The following is a 20563-nucleotide window of genomic DNA, read 5'->3' as shown; positions in this document are numbered from 1 at the left end:
AGGGGGGACTCCATGACTCACCAAGAAAGACTGAACAGCTTTGTGATTACTGAGGCAATTTTGCAACTGACCCAAGGCCAAAATATCAAAATTTGCCTTCATCAGTTGTCTTGACAGTTGCTTTCAGGGCAGGAGTTGGTGGAAATTTATCCCCATCATCATTAGTACTGCTCTCCCATTAAGAGTTTCCACTAATTTGTGGTAAACCACTGGCCAAGAGCCGGGACAACACAGGCCAGACACAATGCCAATAAAACAATCACTGGAGGCAGTTCTGGTACATAAAACCACACCCCTACAGCGCTAAGCACAGCTATGGCATGGTCCCACAGCCAGTCCCACATCTCATTACCCACATCGTCCAGAGACAGAGCCAGCCTAACAAATCCTGAATATTAATGGATAATGAGCTAATGAATGCATTAGTGCTAATTTAGTGACATTCAGATAGAAGATGCTGAAGATTTGAAAACATTATACTTACATTAATGTATCCTGACACACTGACAATTTAGAGGATGGTTTCTATAAGCCTGTGAGTTTTCAAAGCTAAACCTCCACCTCCTACTTCTCCTGCGATTCTCTCCTCCTTAATCCCTTTTCTAAGCATCCCAGGGGCTGTGCAGATCAATCACCATAAACAGGCAATTCCTACTCCCTGGCACAGCTCTCTGTGTTGGACAGCACCCACATGCAGCTGAAACAGGGGTTTTTCCTCTTAAATCCCTTTTCTTCACAGGGTCCTTTCAACCTCTGCTCCCTCGCTCAGCTGTTCAGCGTACTGCACTCAAATTTGATAGCTACTGCTTAGTGGTGCAAAGAAACCTCACTGGTGCCATGCTAATGATAGCTCAATCTCTCCCCACCTCCACAGCTCTTCCCCCAACATCTCTGCTTCCCTCCCAGCGTCTGGAGAGGAGAGCTCTGCAGTGTGGGAGAGAGGAGACTCAACTGCACACGCAATGGTGCTGCAGCAGCCGGAGCTGCGCGCCCGTCACGGGAGGTGAGAGAGGTGAACCAGACCCCGTTTCTGCAGGCACCTGAAACTGATTGCCTACAGCCTTGGCAAGCCAAGGCCAAGCTGCAGATGGGTTGTATCCTTCCTGCCTAGGAGGACATGGCTCCTCAGGGCCCTGAAGACAGGGATGCTGCCTAGTGGTCAGCTGGATGTTGTTTCAGTGGCACTGCCATCCACGGTGCAGCCTTTCACCTGACAAAGAAAAGCTGCTTGATTTAAAGAGGTGGCATTACAGAACCTCTTGCTCCAGGGATTTGAGGGCACTTCCAATCTGCAAGCAGAGGAAGAGACAACAAACCAGAGTCAAGCCAGGACAGTGAGTGAAAGGTTTATACATTTAAGCTGGACACAAGTTTTTTCAGCTCTTCCATGTTCAGGCCAGGGAAAGGACTTCTTGCTGTCCTGTTTTAGATTTCCCAAGTCAATACACCTGAGGCAACGTCTTGAGTCCACTTGTATTTGTTATGCCTAAGAATAAACCAAGAAGGTGCAGTGGCTGTATGTCCTTTGTAATAGCTTAGCAGGGGCACTTGCCATGCCTAAGTATCTTCCACAGGCCACAGGTTGAGAACTGACAGTAAATATAATCCCCTGGCAGTGCCCCTTTACAGTACTGGAGAACCCCTGGGAGCACCCTGGCAGAGCCCAGGGGAGTTCTCCAGCACTACAGCAGCACAAAGGGGTGTGGACACGAGAGGGGCACCCACCACGGCAGCTGTGCTGTACCTGGCCCTCATAGATGAGCTGATGCTCCCAGCATTTCTCTTGCAAGGGCCCAGCAGCTGCAGTGGCCTTGTCCAGCTCTTCTGGTATTTCCCCAGGTTGTGGCATTTCCATCTGTTTTCTGGTGAGGACAGTACCAAGCCCACAGCAGCCACTCTGGACCCCATACCTACTCAGCCACAAAGCCAGAGAGAAAGCCTGGGCTCAAACACATGGGCAGGGCAAAGAGAAGAGGCAGCAGAAACAAGTAGATTAAGGACAGGATGCACACACCTACCAAGTACTTCATCTCTTGCAAACATTAGGCTGTTGCCTGAATAGAATCCAAGACTCCTTTTTTTCCCCCCCTTACATGTGAAGGTTCAGTCTGCTCACTTTTTACATTCATAAAATCTCTTGGTAAACAACCTCAGACATGCAGGACTCTGAAATCCTGAGGGATGAGGCAAATACCCCATGTCTAACCCAACATTACACCTGAGAAACACAAAACATCTTCGTTCACCCTATCCAAATGGCCTAACAAAAGTCTCCCCAAGAAGCCCTTGGTCAAGCAGATCCTGAGAACTCCCCATATCCCTTGTAAGTATCAAGTTACAGCTACATTCATGATTTCTGCAACTGCACATCCCAAACCCAAGGAGAATGTACCAGCTCCCTGTCTAGATTTCTGTCAAGCGTGGAGATTTAGATGATTAGGACCTCTCTGCCACCAGCTAGCTGAGAAGGAAACTTGATCAAGCCAAAAATAACCTGATGCTCAGGCAGTAAAAACAATTAGCACTCAGCCATCACAGCAGCAGAATGCAGCTGCTGCTTCTGCTCAGTCTGGCACAGTCTGTACACCTAAATAACAGGGATACGTCAGATTTGTCATCTGTAACGAGCCAGGTACACAGGACTCTATTCTCACATAAACACCAGCCCTTTCAGCACAGACAGCTCTTTGTAAAACCAGCAGGAAACATCTGGGGCCCCACTGGACCTGCTGCTTACAAACAGAGAGGGGTTGGTAGGAGATGTAGTGGTCGGAGGCCGCCTAGGGCACAGTGACCATGAAATAATAGAGTTTGCAATACTCAGGGATACAAGGAAGGCCACCAATAAAACCTCCACGCTGGACTTCCAGAGGGCAGATTTTGGCCTGTTCAGAGGACTGGTCCAGAGCATACTCCGGGAAAAAACCCTTGAAAGCAAGGGGGTACAGGAGGGATGGACGTGCTTCAAGAAGGAAGTCTTGAGTGCACGTGCAGGAGCTCCAGCAATCCCAAAATGCAATGGATACACCCCTCAGCAGGGAACAATGAGGTCTCTACAGCCTGCTGGGGAGAAATGAGTTAACTCATATTGCCTCCTCTGTCGTCACTGCATGCAGAAAAGGACATGCAAAGTCTGCTCAGGCCTTTCCATGCAACCTTTCCTCTGACCACTTCAGAGCTGCATCTCCCAAGCAGGCTCAGCACTTCACCCTCCTCCACACTGCTCTTCTGCAGCCCCTGGGCATGGCAACTCATGCCCCCAAGCTCCCTGTGGCCGTAAAAGCATCCTGCCCCAAGAATCACCACTATCAGGGACCAAGCCACAGTGAGAGGTATGGCCCAGCTGCAGAATTTTATTGCCCATAGGTTTCAAATTTCCTTCAGCGGGGACCACAGGAAAGTTTCTTTCCGTGTCACAGGATGTGTTATATAGCAATCAAAACCCGTTAAGTGCTCAGTTTCCCCAGAACACGATAAAAAAGCTCTGTTGCTCTACTAGTTTCTCAAACAGGAGCTATAATTAAACACAGCAACCACACTCCTGCCGGCCTGCCAACCACCACCTGCAGGAACGCGCCAACCCCTCCATGCGAGCCCCGGCAGCACCTCAGGGGGGAAATGTTTGTTTGCCTCTCGCAGCAGCTGGCGGGGCAGCCTGTGACATGGTGAATGTGCTCAGTAAGGCACCCTGCACAGCTACTGCGACCAGCACAGCACTCAAGACACCCCACAAGTGCCCAGCTGGACACCTGGTCCTACTGCACTGGCTCAGCAGGCTCCCAGCACAGGGGACAAACAGAGTTCACCTTTCATTCACCATGTGCATGCACACACCCCACACCAAGTGCAAGCCCAGCCTCACTCCCCTGCCTTCTCAAGTAGCCCATCCCTTACTGCTGAGGTGTGTTTTGGCTGCAAATACAAAGGATGTGAGGTACCATGAGCAAGGTACAATGAGCTGCTTCAGTGGTGGCCATCTGTATTATTTACATAAAATCGACTTCCTCCATCATCCTCCTCCCTCTCAGCCCAGCTGACCACAGCGATCCATCACCCCAAAGCTGTCCTTGCTCTTCCCAAAGTCTCGGCAGCCACTTCCCAGCCTCAGCCCATAGCCTGCACGCAGCCCCTCACTGTCTCAACAGATGGCCACGACCAAGCAGTTAAGTTTCCCAGGGAGCTGAGAGGATGGAGAGAGAGAGAGAGGCAAGCAGGACATACTAGGATCAGGTGCTGTTTTTCTTTAAGGGCATTAAAAGAGGAGAATTCCTCTTTGATTCCCAGCTGGCTTAGACAGGTGTTTGTGAGAGACAGTCCCAGAAGCTTAGCAGGCCATCTGTCCTGCAGATGACTTGTACAGGGAAACATTAGAAGGAAAAACCCATATTCACAGACAGAAAAACACACAGGCAAACACACACACAAAAAAGCACAACTTCCCCACACACAAAAAACACACACACAAACCAAAAAAAAACAAAACAAAAAACCCAACCAACCAAACAAAAACAAAAAACAAAACAAAACAAAAAACAACCACCAAGTAAATTAACCCCTGCTACTGAAAAAGAGCAGCTCAAAAAGTTAGGAAAGCCCTTCAACCAGACAGGGCAATAAAGGTTGGTTGGTTTTACAGAAAATCTGATGCAACTCTACATTTCATCTCCTCTGCCTCACACCTGAGGCATGACACAGGCTCAAAGGAGCTCTATGGAAAGTAACCCTGGGACCACAGAAAAGCCCATACACGTGTTCCTTGCTCACAACACTGCTGAATAGTGGATCTTCACAGTAAAACGGGGCTTCTTGCACCTCTTCTCCCAACACCCTCAAACCTCCACAGGTTTTCTTCCCACTGTGCCCCTAAGGACCTGGCAAGAGCCTTTCATAAAAGCTCCAGGTAGCTGATGCTCTTTATTCCAAACAATTCCTAACACCTCTGTCCCTTTCCAGAACTCAAAGGAAAACTGTAAGAAACTGTATTTTGGGAGATTAAGTTCCCTGAGCCACACACAAACACAACAGCCCTCTGTATACTGTCACTGAATGGTGATTTCAAAGCCATTCTTGACAGATTCCCTCTCAAAAGATGACGATCTACACCTCCAGCAACATTAGTTCTCTATCTGCAACCCTGGAACTTACCCAGCACAATGCAACTACTGTGATTTATACACTACCAACATGTCTACAGCCATGAAAGGGAAGATTAAATGAGTGTGTGCCACTCCAGCACCCCAAAAGCAGATTCCCAAGCTGTTACATGGGCAAACTTGCAGCCCCAGCCTAAGAACAACGCCTGCAGGACACACCAGCAGCAGCAGATTTTTTTTCTTCCATTTGTGTAGAAAACAAAGGGTTTCTCATCTTCACAGTCTGTCATGGTATGACCAGATGTGCAGTCTAGGCACATACACAATGGGGAGAAAAAAGGGCAGACGAATAAATTTGCATTAAGCAGGGGAGACTGCCTTTTGGTCTAGCCAGCATATTTCCTGAGTTCCAGGCACATAAACACTCACAGGACTCACACCTTTCGTTTTGCAAGCAATAAAGTTTGCTACAATGATACACAAGTCTGTAAATCAGGCCTGATACAAAAGGGCCCCAGTGACTATCAGCCAACACCTGAGCTGTCAACAACCCAATCTTACAGAGTATTTCCCATAGTACACAATTACATCCACATCCTGTAAGAGCGTGTTAATTACATAAATACATTTAATTTATAAATAATAGCAAGTTGTAGATTAGCAAATTAAACATATATAAACATATAAATATTTAAATAAATAAATATATAAATATATAAATAAAAGACAGGGGGTGATTTGTGCAGACTTACTTTGGGACCTGCTGTATGGTGAGGACCTCTTGACTGGTTAGTAAAGAGAATTCAGACCACCAAGACCAGCCAGCTGTCATTCACCCACATTTTGGTCTCAGGGGGAGAGGAGCACCTTGTCCCAGACTCCTTGCTGGGAGATATCATTGAGAGCCTTGACTCCTGCTTCTGGGTTAACCATTTACTGCCCTAGAGACTGATATCACCTGATATCTCTGAGCCCTGGACTACCACTCTACACACCACTTGGACCCATCACTGCAGCTCAGGAACAAATCATATCATCAGGATCATCGTATCATCATCAAGAACAAATCATTCTCATATCCTCCCCAAATAATTCACCAATGTTAAGCTCTGCTCCTTCACACACAATTACAACTCCAGGTTGTCACTGCCTTATGGCTCCTTAGACACAAAATAAGCTCAGACATGCAGACAGGGTTGGGAAGTTGCTTAGCAAAAACATGATAGAGAAGTCCTCCCAACAACACACATACTTAACTACTTGGTAGCCTATCCCAAAGTGGCAAAAAGCTCCCTCTGACACCTTAGCAGTTTCTATAGCAACAGGTTGCTGCTAAAAATGTTAGATGCAAAATTCCTCATGTTGGGCAAACAGTAGCTAGAAGGACAGATTTAAAAGAAAACTTCCAAATAGCTGCTGCCAAAGCTAGCACAGGGTCTGCTAATTCACAAAGTGGTGGTGAAACAACTTAAAATAAACTCCTAGCCCAACTCCCGCTGGTTGGACAGCGCATGGTGCTCAGGGCCATGTCTGCGGACCACTGTCTAGCAGCATCCCCCAGACCTAGAGCATCCCTCAGAAAGAGGTGGATCCAACCTACTCCTCTCTCCTGCAAGGCAAGCACTTGGAAGTGAAAACAGCTGTTTATAGGAACAGAACTACAGTGCAGCACACTGAGTAGGAAGCCTGAAAGCCAAAATATTAGATTATAGGTTTGGCAGTGCTGCTGCTGCTGCTTCATGAAATCAAGGCTGCGTCATTCAACCTCTGAGGCCTCAGTCTTCCCAGTACATGAAAAGTAAATGCACCACAGAAGTTCATACGGCTCACACGCAGCAGGTAAAACATTTCAAAGGCAGCAGCGCAGGCACTGTACCAGTGCAGCATTCGGTTCATTACACACAACGTGAAAGAGGCAGAAATGCCCTTCCTGGCCTGAGTAATAACCAGCTTAGCATGACATCATTTTTTTCTGTCTATCTTCATTCCTTGATGGTGGGAGAAAGCACTTTGGATACCTTGGGGTGAAATTCACACTGATACTCCCTTCACACACACCAGAAGTTCCTGGAAGATTCTTCTGGTCAGCTTAAACCCTTATGCATAAAAATCAAAGCAGCCACAGCTCAGCTGCAGCTGCAGAGAGAAGGGAGGCAGAAAGAAGCCCACCACACTACTAAGGAAGTGACTGCATTTGTCTGTGTGATTCTCAAGTCAGAGTCCTGAAGAACCCACAGGCTTTCCTCACGAATGTCACACCCACCCCCCAGGAACTCACACCAACCTGACTTTGCTTTTATGTGTCGCTGAGTCAGGGGAAGACTCTCTACACACACAAATGTATGTGTATGTGCACATGTTTGTTTATGCATGAGCTGTCAACCCTTGAATTATGCACAGATCAACAAGGCTCTTTGAATTCCCTGACTGTGAAGTGCGTGACATTTAATCTCAACCTTCCTTTTGAATTTCATAATGTGCATTATCTGCAATGGCTATTCAGCACACAAGTACCCTTTAGAAAGCTTTCAACAGAAAAAGGAACTAATATAAAGGAGACTGAAAGAGACAATGTCTCTGATGCGTGACAGGTTCTCCTGCTTCCACAAAAGGCCAATGTATGTGTACTGTGAGGATCACTCATGGACACAGTCTGCCCCCAGCCCAGAATAAAAGCATTTCATGAGTGGAGAGAGTGAGGTTTGGAAGCGTAAACTATAGCATGAACCTCTACATCTCCTCATCTCCCTCTTTTTGGCTCCCTGGGAAGATGAGCCAAACCCCAGAGGTGCCTATTTTAGGACAAGATGCCTCATCTTCTGCAGTGGTTTACCTCTTTCCATACACCACAGGAGAAGCGTAGATGATGAGAGAGACCAGGTTTTTGATTGCTTTTATATGGATGGACAAGATTCTTGATCCTTGCAGTCAGCTTTTTGCTACCTGATCCTAGGCAAACACGGTATCCTTTTTGCCCATCTCACAGCACTGAGTCACACTTTGAGATTATTAAAAAACTAGACAACCACATGCAAGGAAAGGGGTTCCTTCTCTTCTGCTGGGTGTGGAGATGCTATGACCTAAGTAGCTCTTCTCAGTCACAGCCACAGAGGATCCACATCTGCCTAAGGAACTAAAGCAAGATTTCTCTTCTTACAGCAGAGAGGAGGCAAAGGGGTGGACACTAGAATGCAGCATTGAATAACCTTGGTGTCAGGGGATATCTGAGAAGAACTGAGAGGTCCCGGAGTCAAGAATCTCTCTCCCCATCTTGCCTGGCATGTGCAAGAGAAGTCTTAGGAAAGAAAGGATAAAGATAGTACTGACTAGTCCTTCTCCCTGTCTTTGTTTCACTCCTCTACCCTGGGACAAGGAGACAACAGAGACATTCAGGAAGCCAAGTGGCAGCAGCACCACTGCTGACAAATCAAGGTCTCAAGTAACCATGGAAAACATAGCATTGCCAGATGTCCCATCTCTACTATCAAGGGTTGTTGAAGGACCTTCCCTTCTTTCTACAACTTTAAGTCTCAGACACTTGGATACAAGTTCCAATAACATCAGGATCATTCATCAGCACTGTGTGTATACATGCACACATGGTGCTTTGCTATTGCATGTCTGTATATATACATCTCTGGCAAGCGCACAGTACAACCTGCTGCTTAGAAGAGCTCATGACATAGGAGTGTCCCCATTATCTTACCTGAAATGTCACTCCCACGCAGCAGTGGCTCTGGGGGTTACAGGCTAGCCTCTTTGCCCCCATGTACTACTATGCAAGCACCAATGACAGGAACTCAATTTGCATGGTGATGTGATGAAGAGAATAAACTGGGTGGAGGGGATAAGCTCATCTGCTTTATTATTCCTCCATCCGTTAACCCTCAATGCATTCTACTTGTCCATGAACAGTGGATGTTTACACGTCATGGAAGGGACTGGCTGAACTCGTGATGTACAATAGCTGGGTTTCTGCCAGACAAGGCAAGAACACATTCACACACCCCAAGGAGCGAATGGTTGCACTGGGCAGGACAATAGGGGCAGGAGGGTGGTAGGATGCACTATAGGTGCCTGCTGTTCAGAAGCACACCAGCCACAGTGGTAGTGGACCAAGAGTTCGACTTGATGATCTCAGAGGTCCTTTCCTACCCGGTTGATTCTATCATTCTGTGATTCTATGAAATCTGTGGCTAGCACGCACAGAGACTCCACCAGCAATGCTGATATTAAAGATAGCTATATTTTATTCCCACTTACCATGAAAACAACCTGGGAATGCACAGATAAATGATCTAAATTCTTCTGTCATGCTTAGTGTAATATTTGACTCCTAGCAGATTTTCACTTTCTATGGAGCAATTTTTAGGTGCTCTATATTGCTATTAAGCAGCTTCTAGAGAAACTTTTTTTCCTAGGCCACAAAGGTGAAATGTTGGTGAAAAGCCAATACCATCTCACTGCCCTGTACTCAATATTGCAGTTTTTGAGTTTCCCTCTCCCTTCTGCAAGGAGGTAGAACTCACGTTTCTACCTACTTGGAATACATCAAACATTTAACACGAATAGTATGCCAGGCAGCTAAAATAAAATGTCCAACAGAAAGACTAAGAGGGCCATAAAACCATAGATCTTACAGCCTGCTTCCTGAAGTTCCTGTTAAGACTGGCAATACAGTCCTATTTTCATAACTCCATCCTTCCTGAGGGCTCTGTACAATGTGGCAGTGTCTGCACCCAGGCTGTACTCAAGCCATCACCCACGCATCTCTCACAGCTTTGCAGCAACACTGCACAAAGGAGCAAATGAACCCAGTGCCTAGCTGGGTGCATTTCATGCATAGCGAGGCAGGGTCAGACAGCCAGGAAGGCTGAATTTAAGACACCTTCTTGGCCATCTGGAAGGATCATGGCTGATCTCAGGAAACTGCCTGCTCTTTGTCACAGCCATCTCCATCTACAGCGGCCCTAGCTGTAAGCCCAGAAAGAAACTGCAGTGCCCAACAAGGGCTGGAATGATTTTAGGGCTCAGCAATGGGATTCATGAACTAACCTCTGTCATCTGGAAGAGCTTCTCAGGTCTTTCCATGACCACAGACATCCGACACTGGAGGTCTGTGTTTCACTCGTAAGGTGGCACCACTACAACAGAGCGCTTCTGCTGCCATCGTGGGTTATTGAATGAACGTGTACTCCGACAAAAACACCATCTGAGTCACCCACAGAGTTTCCTGAAGACTTGTGGGTTTTCTCTGTAGGTCTCTTGTTTGGCTGCTGACACAGGCCCCAAACTGTTTACTTTCTCAACCCAGACAGGATACAGCTAAAAACATGAGGGCTGCAAGCCTTTGTGTGCTGCTCTGCCTGCACCTGCCCTGCTGGGCCGACCATTTGAAGTTCTGCTGCCTGATTTTAATAAGAAAAGGAAAGATTTTTGTCTGCTTTGCAGCGGCAAGCAGCTGCAAAGGGGACCACACACTAATCTCTCTCTAAAACACAGAATCTCTTCAAACAAATAAATAATCAGGTTGGCAATGGCCAGTATTATCTGACACTCCTCTGTGCACATCTCCTGCTACATCAACTCACAGTGCTAACACCACTTCCCAGGAGACTGGCCTTCGATGCCTTTGACTTAAAATATGTTAATCCAAATCCCTAACCAAAACTTCTAGGAAACTGCAGCAATGAAGCCAGCTATCAGTCCCTGTGCTCAGGCTTCTGATTTTGGTCCCACAGGTTCAGAAAGTGACCATACGGTTTCTAACCACGAACATCAGCAGAAGCTGCTCACTTGTAGCACTAAACCCAGCTACAGTTGTTCTGATCAATTCTCTGTTTTGGTGACAGATCTCCTTTCCCCACAGCCACAGTGGCAGTCAGGATAAATTTAGACCAGAACTTTCTTACAGACTCTGGGTCCTTGACTTTGACCCCTAAGATGACTTGGGTAAGGGTCCAACCAAGTTCTGGTACAGATGAGTCAGGTGCAGCATAGGCAAGGATCTCCCTATCAAAACCAATGCACAGAGATGCTCAATAAGTTGCTATTTTGCATACAGAGGAATAAAAAGACATACAGAGATTTAGCTAACTGGAACACATACCCACCACCCACAAAGAGGATGAGAGACTTGTGCACATTGTGAAACACAGAAGGAAAGTTTGCCACTGAGGTTTTACCAGAGCCCTGGGAGGCATGGCTGTGGGGCCAGCACTGCATGCTAGGCCATCCAGTAAGACCATCTCCAAGCCTCATCCTCTCAATCTGTCATCCAGGGGCAGCCACATTAATCAGGACCACAGATGGACACTGAAACACACTGAGATGCATTAAGCCTTGCAGATGACACAAAGCTTGACAAACAGAAGAAACCCAAGGCCAGAGACTGATTTGTCATTTCCCTTCAAGTCTAAACCAACAAAAGTGTCTTTGGTTACAGCTGGATTTCTTTGTGTACATCTTTTAATATCTTGAGCAAGAACTCTTCAAATACGGAATGAATTCATGCTAGCCTATGATCTCCAGGACAGAACCAAACCCATATTTTCCAAGGGAAGGCAGAAAGCAATGTGAACAGGGAACACCTGGTTACCTCTTAAGTGTTGTTTTTCCTGGTCTGGAAAAGGTCCCAATGTATTTGGGGTCCAGCATTGGGTCTTTTCCTGCCAAGACTTGTTTTCACATTCCTACGTCAAAAATACAAAACCCAGAAGATCTACTTTCTATAAATAATGTCCCAATAGTGCCAAGGTCACCAAGCCATACCCTCTGGCGCCAGGCCAGAAGCAGAACATAAACAATCTCAACATCTTTGTGGTTCACGTGTGCTTTTTTTCCTGTGCCAAGGGAAAGCTTGAAAGCAAAAACATAGCACTAAAAAGACAGACAGCCCCACTTCATGCACAGATGAGCCCCAGCTCCACCCAGGTCAATGTTCAGCCTCCTGGGCAGCCTGTTGGAAAGGCAGCCCATCCTGCCTGCATCAGGAGGAGATATTCTTTGTGTTCCAACAGCATTTAGCAATTCTCACTAGAAATTTGGATACTTACTGGATGTGGACCAAACACACACACAGGAAAGAACAATTCATGATCCAAACAGCTCAAACTGACGCTTGCAACCAGCATGTGGTACCATCCCTCCCAGCCCCTACTATTCAGCATGTTGACCTTCAGAAAGCTGCAGGGCAAGTGAACCACCCAGCTGCAGATGTACTCCAGGCGTTCTGCACACTTCAGCACTTGATGCTCATTGAGAACAACAGAAAAACATTTTCCTTTGGATTAGTCTCCAGCCTCCAAGCAGCTCCAAATAGACAGAAAACCCCAGGGCAGCGGTTTATTCTGCCACAGATCAATGGCCAGCCCAAGCCTCACCTTGATGTACTTCTCTGGAGATGCTCTTGTGCTCACATCTCTACAATAAAACCTCACCATAGACCCACAAGCAGAAAGGATCAGTTTCTCTTGAGATGGTAAGGCAGACTTCACCTTCTCAGCCTCCCTGTTGGGACAACCACCTACCCAGAGAAGAGCTCCCTTGACCTTGCTCTGCACTGCAGTCAAAGAACAAGAATTCAACGACACATTCTAAAGCAACCAAGTCCTACTTTTCCCCGCTGCCATCAGTATCCAGCCCTTCCCCGTTGAGGTCACCAGGACACCACAAGTTCACGGCATCCCTTGCACGCCACTGTGCATGCATCAGGTGTATTTATGCAACCTAGCTGAGATATGGCTAGGGCTAGTTGAGGTGCCTTCATGTTGAGTCTTAAGAGCTTGTTTATTTTGGGGTTTTGCCAAAACCTTTCTAAGAAAATTTCCTCCCTGGGGCAACTCCCTTGCTCAAAGAGTAACTACTATTTATTTGCTTTAAAATCACTTTTCTCATACACAGGTCCTGTATGTCATTATTCAGCAGACTCTGATATAGTACAGATAGAGTTACTGAACAAGTTATTCATGCCAAATCCAGAATAGCCACTGCTCCTGCATACTCTGTAGTTTCTCATGGCTCAGCTGTGCTGGTGGTAGCCCTAATGTCAACAAGGCTTTGGTTGCTGCTGGCATTTATAACTCCCAGCCTTTGCAGACAGAGGAGATTAAATGGTACCCATTTAATCACTTTCAGCTTGGGCTTTGCTGGCCCTGACTCTCAGCAACTGCAAGAGGGATAGGGACATTGGTATGAGAAAGGGAAGGGAAAGGTAAAGGAAAGGCTCGGTGGGCTACAAGCAGCATTGAGGCAGGGCAAGGAGCAGGCACTGAATAAAGTGCTGCTTCTGGCTCAGCCTGGTTTGCTCACTTGGAACTGTGCTCAACTGGAAAGCCTAAGAGCTGCTGCTGCTCTAGACAGAGCAGTGCACCTGCTCAGCTGGGACAGCCAGACACTGCAAGTGGCACTGGCACGGCAGACATCTCAGCATGCAGGAATGTGCGAGCTCAGGCAGGGATGCAGAGCCTGCTGAGAGCCAGCTTACCTCACCTTCCCCTCTGTGATAGCAAGGCATCTGTCCCGGCTCCCTCCTGCATCGCAGCTCTCACCCTGTCCCCCTCCCTCCACCGCCAGCCCAAGTACCACTTCGTCTACTACGGCCAAGCCCTCCTTGCAGCCAGAGCTCCCCAGCACACCTACAAGGCTACATCCATCCTATCGGAGTACAGCTGTGTCAGCTTCCCTCATCCCACTCCGAGGCACTGCTCGGCTATCGAGGCTGACCTCCTAGCCTATGTAGTGGTCAGGACATAGCCTTCCCCTTCAGGTACCTGAGGTACTCATTTGGGGACTATGTCCTGTGATTCTTCCCGAACATGAAAAAAAGGATGTGGCACTTTCAGGAAAGAAGCGATACCGGACCCCAGCCTTTGAGTCGAATGTCAGAAGAAAGCCTTCGCCACAAAGTCAAGTGATCGCCTGCGCATCAGCTCGCAGGGCGGCACGGCTACTGTTCCTCCAACGCCTCGGAGTAACCTGCCACTCTCCCACCAGGATGCAGCGCTCCACCACCTCCTGCTCCACCCATCTCACCCGGACCAGGCACGGCCAGGACAGAGACCGTCCCATCGCAGCCATGCGCAGCCAGCACAAAGGTTGATCCCTCTCCTGCCGCCCCTGTCCGTCCGTCAGTCCCATCGGTCCGTTCACCTATCCCTCCCCCGTCCGCGATGACTCCTGACTGGGATCGGGGGCTGGCTGCCAGCAGCGGGCTCTCCCGCGGGGGGTACAGCCGCAGCGGGGTCCGCGGCCCCGATCCCCGAGACTCCGTGGGGCGGCGGGGAGAGCCCGCGGCGCGGAGGGACGCGTACTCACCGCCTTAGCGCAGGTCCCGGCGGCGGCGCGGGGAGGTCCCGAGGGCTCGGCGCGGCTGCCCCATGGGCAGAGCAGTGCGGGGGCGGCCGGCGGCGCCCGCAGCCCGCAGGCGGCCAGACTGAGCCCAGCCCGGCGCGGCACCGCCTTTACCGCGCCCGCCCGCCCCGCCCGCGCCGGCCCACGGCGGGCGGGACCGGCCGCCACCGCCCGACGGGGCGGCCCCGCCGCCCGGCCCCGCACCGGCTTCGCGGACCCCCGGCCGGCTGCCTGCCCGGGCAGGGCGCTTCTCGGGTTACCTGCGGACTACTCTGGGGTTCCGTGTGCCTTATGTGCGGGATATGCGCGGGCTGCGCACGGACCACGCGTGACCGCGGCTCGGCTCGTGGGAACAAAGAGCAGCGTCCAGGGGCCGGGCTCCTGGGACGGAAGGAGGGGCGGGGGCACCCATGGAAATAAGCCTGCATCTGGAAACAATAAAAGGCTCCTATCCCAGTCCGTCTCTGCGATACAGATGGGGCCTCGGCCGTGCTGGTCACGGGCGCGTGGTTTCTAGGACTACTTTACAATTCCCTGCGAAAAGCAAAAGGGAATAAACGTGGGCGCAGGGGAACACATATTTTTTCCAAGTGAGTTGGTGCCGGGGAAGAGCCTGGCTCTCCATCTGCACAGAGAGCTGCAGGGCCATCTCCCACCGCCAGCCTCGGCAGAGCCTGTCCTGGAGCGAGGCTCGCAGCAGCAAGTCCCTCTGGAAGGATGCTCGGAGACCAAATCGGGCGTGCCGGCATTTTAACGTTGAGTTGTCTTAGACCAGATGAGATTGTAATGAAAGAGAGTGATAGCAAGATTAACGGCAAACATCAGGGGCACATCAGTGCTAATTGCACACGGAGGGGTGGCAGCGGAGCTGCCGGCAGCTCAGTACCTGTCCAGGTGAAACTCCGTGGTTTTCCAAGGGAGGTTTCTGATGTGTTTGTTTGACTCAGCTCGTTTCACGGATCCAGTTTGAAGGTATAGAGGAGGATGCGTGAGGGAAAGGGAGACAGAAGCACAGAGAGGCGGGATCGAGTGGGAACTTTTGAACTCACTTTAACCCCATGGACAAACCCTAATAGGGAACCACATCCTAAAACGTACAGTGTGATGAGGTCATTAAAAATACAAGAGTGTCCTTTGAGAAACTGAAGGCTCATCCACTGGGAACTGGGTTGAAATGTCTCATTTCATGGAGGCCAAGTGATGAATCTTTGGGAAACAGAACATTTCTTTAGAAGAAATATCAGACATTTCAGTGTCTGGTTTTGCTACATAACAGGGAGGGAAGAAAGCTGAATATTTTATATCTTAAAAAAAAAAAAAATCCATGTACCAAAACAAATTCAATCCTGCCTTGGAGCTACTCAAACATTTTACTGTGATAAAGTTCAAAATTTTCAGTGTGCTTGTGCCAGAACATGTACAAGAGATGAAATATTATACGTACTCCATCTGGGCTTTGTGGCACTGAAATATGATAATGAAATACGAAAGCACACAGAGCAAATTGAGAAGGCAAAGCTGAAACATTCATGTTTTACATTATTGAGATGAAATAACTATGATATTGTCAAACAAGGTAAGTCAAAATATGTCATGCTGGCTTTTTTAAAGAGAAATTTGCATTCACGGAGATATCTCAGAATTGTTTCAAAGAAGTAATGAACAGTTTTCCAAGGATAGCTTAGACTGCTGCATCAGGGTAAGAGTTTCAGAAGTAGTATATGTTTATTTTCAATGTTCGTCATTCAAGCATTTGTCATCTGATGTCACAAGGAGCTCTGGGGTTATATCTGGCACATATAAATGTGCTTTTGAAAATATTACTCTCAGCCAAGATTTGAATTCATAAATGAGAGCCAGATGCCTTTTCTAGTAGCTGCTCTTTTGGGGACTGCACGTATCTCCCACCCACCCACCTACCTCTCCCTCATTCAGAAGCCTGGGTCAAGCCTTTGTCCTCCCTGCTGAGTGTTTCAGTGGCAGGACAACTGTCACAGGACGTGCTCTCAGCTCTGCTCCTCTCCCCCTCTCTGATGCTGTATCATCAGAGCAGATTGTCACAGTGTTAGTACTGGTCTGTGTGACCACGTTTTATAAGTAACCTCGGGCTTTCTTGGGCATTTTTTTCCAGCTCCCCCAGCAACAGGCAGATGGATGGGTGCCGGCAGATGTCTCCTGTAACTCCTTGCAGGCAGGCATGGGGTGCGACACAGCTCACAGGAGGGATCAGCAGCTTTCTGCAGCAGGAGGCACTTGTGAGAGGATGTACAAAAAGCAGCAGCTGGTCTGGGGGAGGCTTTCACCTGTGCTGCACTGGAACATTACAGAGGTCTAAGCAGTCTTTAGTTTCCTTCACAGCAGCTTTAGTACGTGCACAATCAAACCTTGGCTGCAGCATCTCTAGCAGGCACCAATGGCTTGGGGCTGACACTGTCAGGCAGCGTTGTACTTCAGGACCAAGGAAATCAAGTGGTTCAGAGTCACCAGCTCACTGTGCCCCAGGAGCTTCGACTGAGGCACTTAATCAGGCAGGAGAGAAGGAAGGAGGGAAAGCAAACTCTGAGCTGTGGGCCTGAGGGAAGACCGGGATGGAGGCATTGCAAACCAGAGCAGGGAGGAGGGGAGCAGGGAGAGGGCTGCACTTGCTACTGGAACTCGCATGATCCAGCCAGAGCCTGGTGTTCTTATGAAAGGGAAAAAGGAAAGGAAAAATTTTTGAACTATCCCCAAGAATGTCCTGCACTTGCTGAGAGTCTGTGGACAGAGACAGTGATTCACAGAGAGTGGGACACAGAGGGATGGGGGCTCAGAGGTCCCCAGGCAGCAGCAGGGAAGAGGGAGGTTGGTCCAGGGTGCCTCCCAAGCAGCACTCATGAATATCTGGCAGAGGAGCAAATGAAAAAGGTCTAGCATCCTCCCCCCTTATGAGGGAGGAAGCCTTTTGTATAGATCAAAGGCACAGCAGAGCCTTCTTTTTTGCAGTCCTGGGCTGGAGAAACAGCAGCCTGCTTTCTGCATCTCCAAATAGGACAGTCTGTTAAACACGATGCCTCTGAAATGTGCTAAGGCAGATGCATCAGTAGGATTTGTTATATGCAGTGTTGAACACGTTAAAATACATGCTGCGAGGATGCAAGGCAGGAGGATAGAGTGCAGAGACTTGCTTCTGTTAGACTGTGTGTGGAGCAAGCCCCCCGCGGTGCTGACAGGGAGGATTTGTTTTTTCCCTAAGGAATGCTGAGTCGTCATTTCTCTCCCAGGTCAGCTGGAAACATGGAGAGGGCAGGTAAAGCCGGTGGGTGGCACTGCCTCCTGCTCTTCCCTGGGGGCCTGGCCTCTTCTGGCACCTTCTCACAGAGAGCAACGTCTGGTAATACCCCTGAAGGGTATGAGTGGATGAGTCCTGTCTGTGAAAAACCGGGGGTAATATATGGAGAGACAACAGAGAGAGAGCAGGCTGCTGTGAGGGGCCAGAGCTGGCAGTGAGATGTGCTGCTTCCTCAGGTGCCCCCTCCTGGGCTCTGGCAGATGAAGGTGGTTCCTGCCCAACGGGCTGGAGGCTGCAGCCATCCTCAAGCAAGCCTTTTGCCTTCGCAGCACCCGGTGGGTGCAGAGCTGCTTTATTTAGGTACGTTAGCAAAGCATCGGGTGGAAGGATCAAATTGTTTTGTGGAAGGGACTTGGTGAGGACAGCGCATCCTTCTCAGCCTGGGGAAGGGAGACAGCAAGTGGCATACAGCAGGCACTGCCTGCAACTGTGAAACAGCCGAAATAATCAATACCCTGTAGATTAATCTGTTTGTTTTTTTTTATTACCACCTCTCACAGCTCTGGCCATCTGTCCCCTGGTGTCCACTGGGTGTGAGTCCTGCTCTGCAGGTCCTGTGAGACAGTGTGTGCCATTTGGCCAGGGATCACTTCTCATGAGAGAAATTAATTCTGCCTGTGAGGTTGGGCTGGGAGGTGGAGATGGTGATGCAACACTTTCTTCACAAGGAACAAGGCACAAGCTGCTTTAACAGCAAGGCAGCCTTTTTGTCTTGGAAGGGAAGCACAGAGATCTGGTGCAGGGTCTGTGTCCCCAGGCTGCACTTTGAGGGTGCCGCATAGTCAGATGGACAGGCTTGCAGGGCAAAAAAACTGTTTATAAAATTGTGTTGTCTGATCTGTGAAAAGTGGCAGGGCCTAGAAAGAGGAAAAAGTAGGTTCTGTATTGGCATGAGTTTTTCATTCTTCTTTCAAGAAAACCTCAAAAACTGTTGTTTCAGGTCAAGGCATTCTGATTCAGGTCATACAAAGGGTTGCATTTGAACCTCTGTCTTTTAAGCAGCATAAGACATTATGTCTTTTTAGGAGGAAAAAACACCAAACCCCTCAAACAAACCAAAACACAAAGAAAAAAGTCAGCAAGCTATTCTCAGAGTGTCATCTGAAGGAGCTGGAAGGAGTCTCTGTGTACCTGGGTGTCACTGAAAGGGGCTCCAGCGCCTGCACGAGGCTCCTGCAGAAGCTTTGTTGTCTCAGCAGGTTGGGCATAGACTCCATCCTCTGTAAAAGAAGGTCACGTCAGAACAGAGCAATATTTTTTTCCCCTCTTTTTGCCCCTCAGCGGCCTCCCACTCCCTTCTGGGTTGCCACCCTTGCTTTCAGAATTCTGCAAAGCTTTCACTGTTACTCTGTAGCTGCTTTTACCCCCACCTACTCACCTCATCAACTGAGCTCCGATGGCCATCCATGTGAGTCCTCTTTTCAGTCCTTTCATGCTGAGCATCTGAGATTGTCTTGTTGTCCCAGTAGCATGTTGAGATAGTTGTTGACTTCAATTTTCACCCTTTAGGTTGTCATTTTCTCACGCTAGGAAATACTTCCCACTGTTTCCTTTGAAAGATGGTACAGAAAATATGCTGAGTGGTAGATCTCTAAAGTGTAAGATCAGGGGAGGTGATTAGACTATGTAGTCCAAACTCCTCCGCCCATCACAGCTTCTTGAATTTCATCTAGTTAGAGCTGTATGGAGTGTGACGACCTGTGCTTCTCTTTGGCCATAGCATACTTCCACAAAGGCAGCCAGGACTAGATTTTACCATAAAGCTACTTTGCAGCAGTTACATCCCTGAATGTGGAAGGCCTCAACACACAGGGACAAACCGAAACAGTTTGACTATGCGTCTCAACCCACAGGCCACTTCACTTTGCCTTCCCCCACACAGCCTTCCAGAAGGTGCATGGGTATCGGGGACAAGAGCCATCCTATTGTGCATGTCCTATAGGCAGCATCTTGAAACCAACAGTAAGTCTTACAGGGTGGGCACAGCCTCCCGCGGGACACAAAACCCTGATGGAACAGGCTATTGAGTGCCTCTCCCATTCCAAAACTTGTGATATTTAATCAGCCTCATGGAAAAAAACATGTCTAATTTTGCACTGGAGTTTGCTTGGCATCCATCTGTGGCTACTAGCAATTTCTGTACCCTGTACTGTTGGCTTAAAGGACTCGGCACATCTGGAAGCAAGGGGTGACATGCTGTACTCAGCAGTGCTGTGCTTGTGGTAGTGGAGCAAATATTACAGAATCCCAGAATATACTGAGTTGGAAGGGACCCACAAGGATCCCTGAGTCCAACTCTTGGCCCTGCACAGGACTATCCCCAGGAGTCACACCATGTGCCTGAGAATATTCTCCAAATGCTTCTTGAACTCTGTCAGACTTAGTGCTGTGAACACTTCCCTGGGGAGCCTGTTCCAGTGACCAACCACCCTCTGGGTGAAGAATCTCTTTCTAATATCCAGCCTAAATCTCTCCTGACACAACTTCAGGCCATTCCCTCGGGTCCTGTCACTGGTCACCACAGAGAAGAGGTCAGTGCCTGCCTCACAATGAAGTTGTAGATGACAATGAGGTCTCCCCTCAGTCTCTTCTTCTCCAGGCTGAACAAACCAAGTGACCTCAGCCACTCCTCATATGGCTTCCCCTCTAGACACTTCACTGTCTTCGTTGCCCTCCTTTGGATGCTCTCTAATACCTTAATATCTTTCTTATATTGTGGTGACCAAAACTGAACACAGCATTCAAGGTGAGGCCACATCAGTGCAGGACAATCCCCTTGCTCAACCATCTG

General features: G+C 48.7%; 1 protein-coding gene across 3 annotated transcripts in view; it reads right to left on the bottom strand.

Moving 5' to 3' along the window:
• TP53I11 (tumor protein p53 inducible protein 11) overlaps positions 1 to 14797 on the bottom strand; it is a 22152-nt gene extending 7355 nt beyond the window's left edge. Inside the window, exon 1 of one of the 3 annotated variants that reach the window (XM_027892316.1) lies at positions 14705 to 14797. The gene's annotated coding sequence lies outside the window, so the exon portion shown is untranslated. Of the gene's footprint in view, positions 1 to 484; positions 1104 to 14408; positions 14520 to 14704 lie in introns of those variants that run through there. The other 2 variants (XM_027892315.1, XM_027892314.1) reach the window with 2 other exon arrangements.
• Between the last annotated feature and the right edge of the window lie 5766 nt (positions 14798 to 20563).

Source organism: Empidonax traillii, unplaced genomic scaffold (genome assembly GCF_003031625.1).
Source record: "Empidonax traillii isolate 1590-97213 ecotype Southwest subspecies unplaced genomic scaffold, ASM303162v1 scaffold345:size607713, whole genome shotgun sequence".
Lineage (NCBI taxonomy): Eukaryota > Metazoa > Chordata > Aves > Passeriformes > Tyrannidae > Empidonax > Empidonax traillii.
Note: the sequence above shows the minus strand (reverse complement) of the source record. Positions and strands in the feature narration are given on the sequence as shown.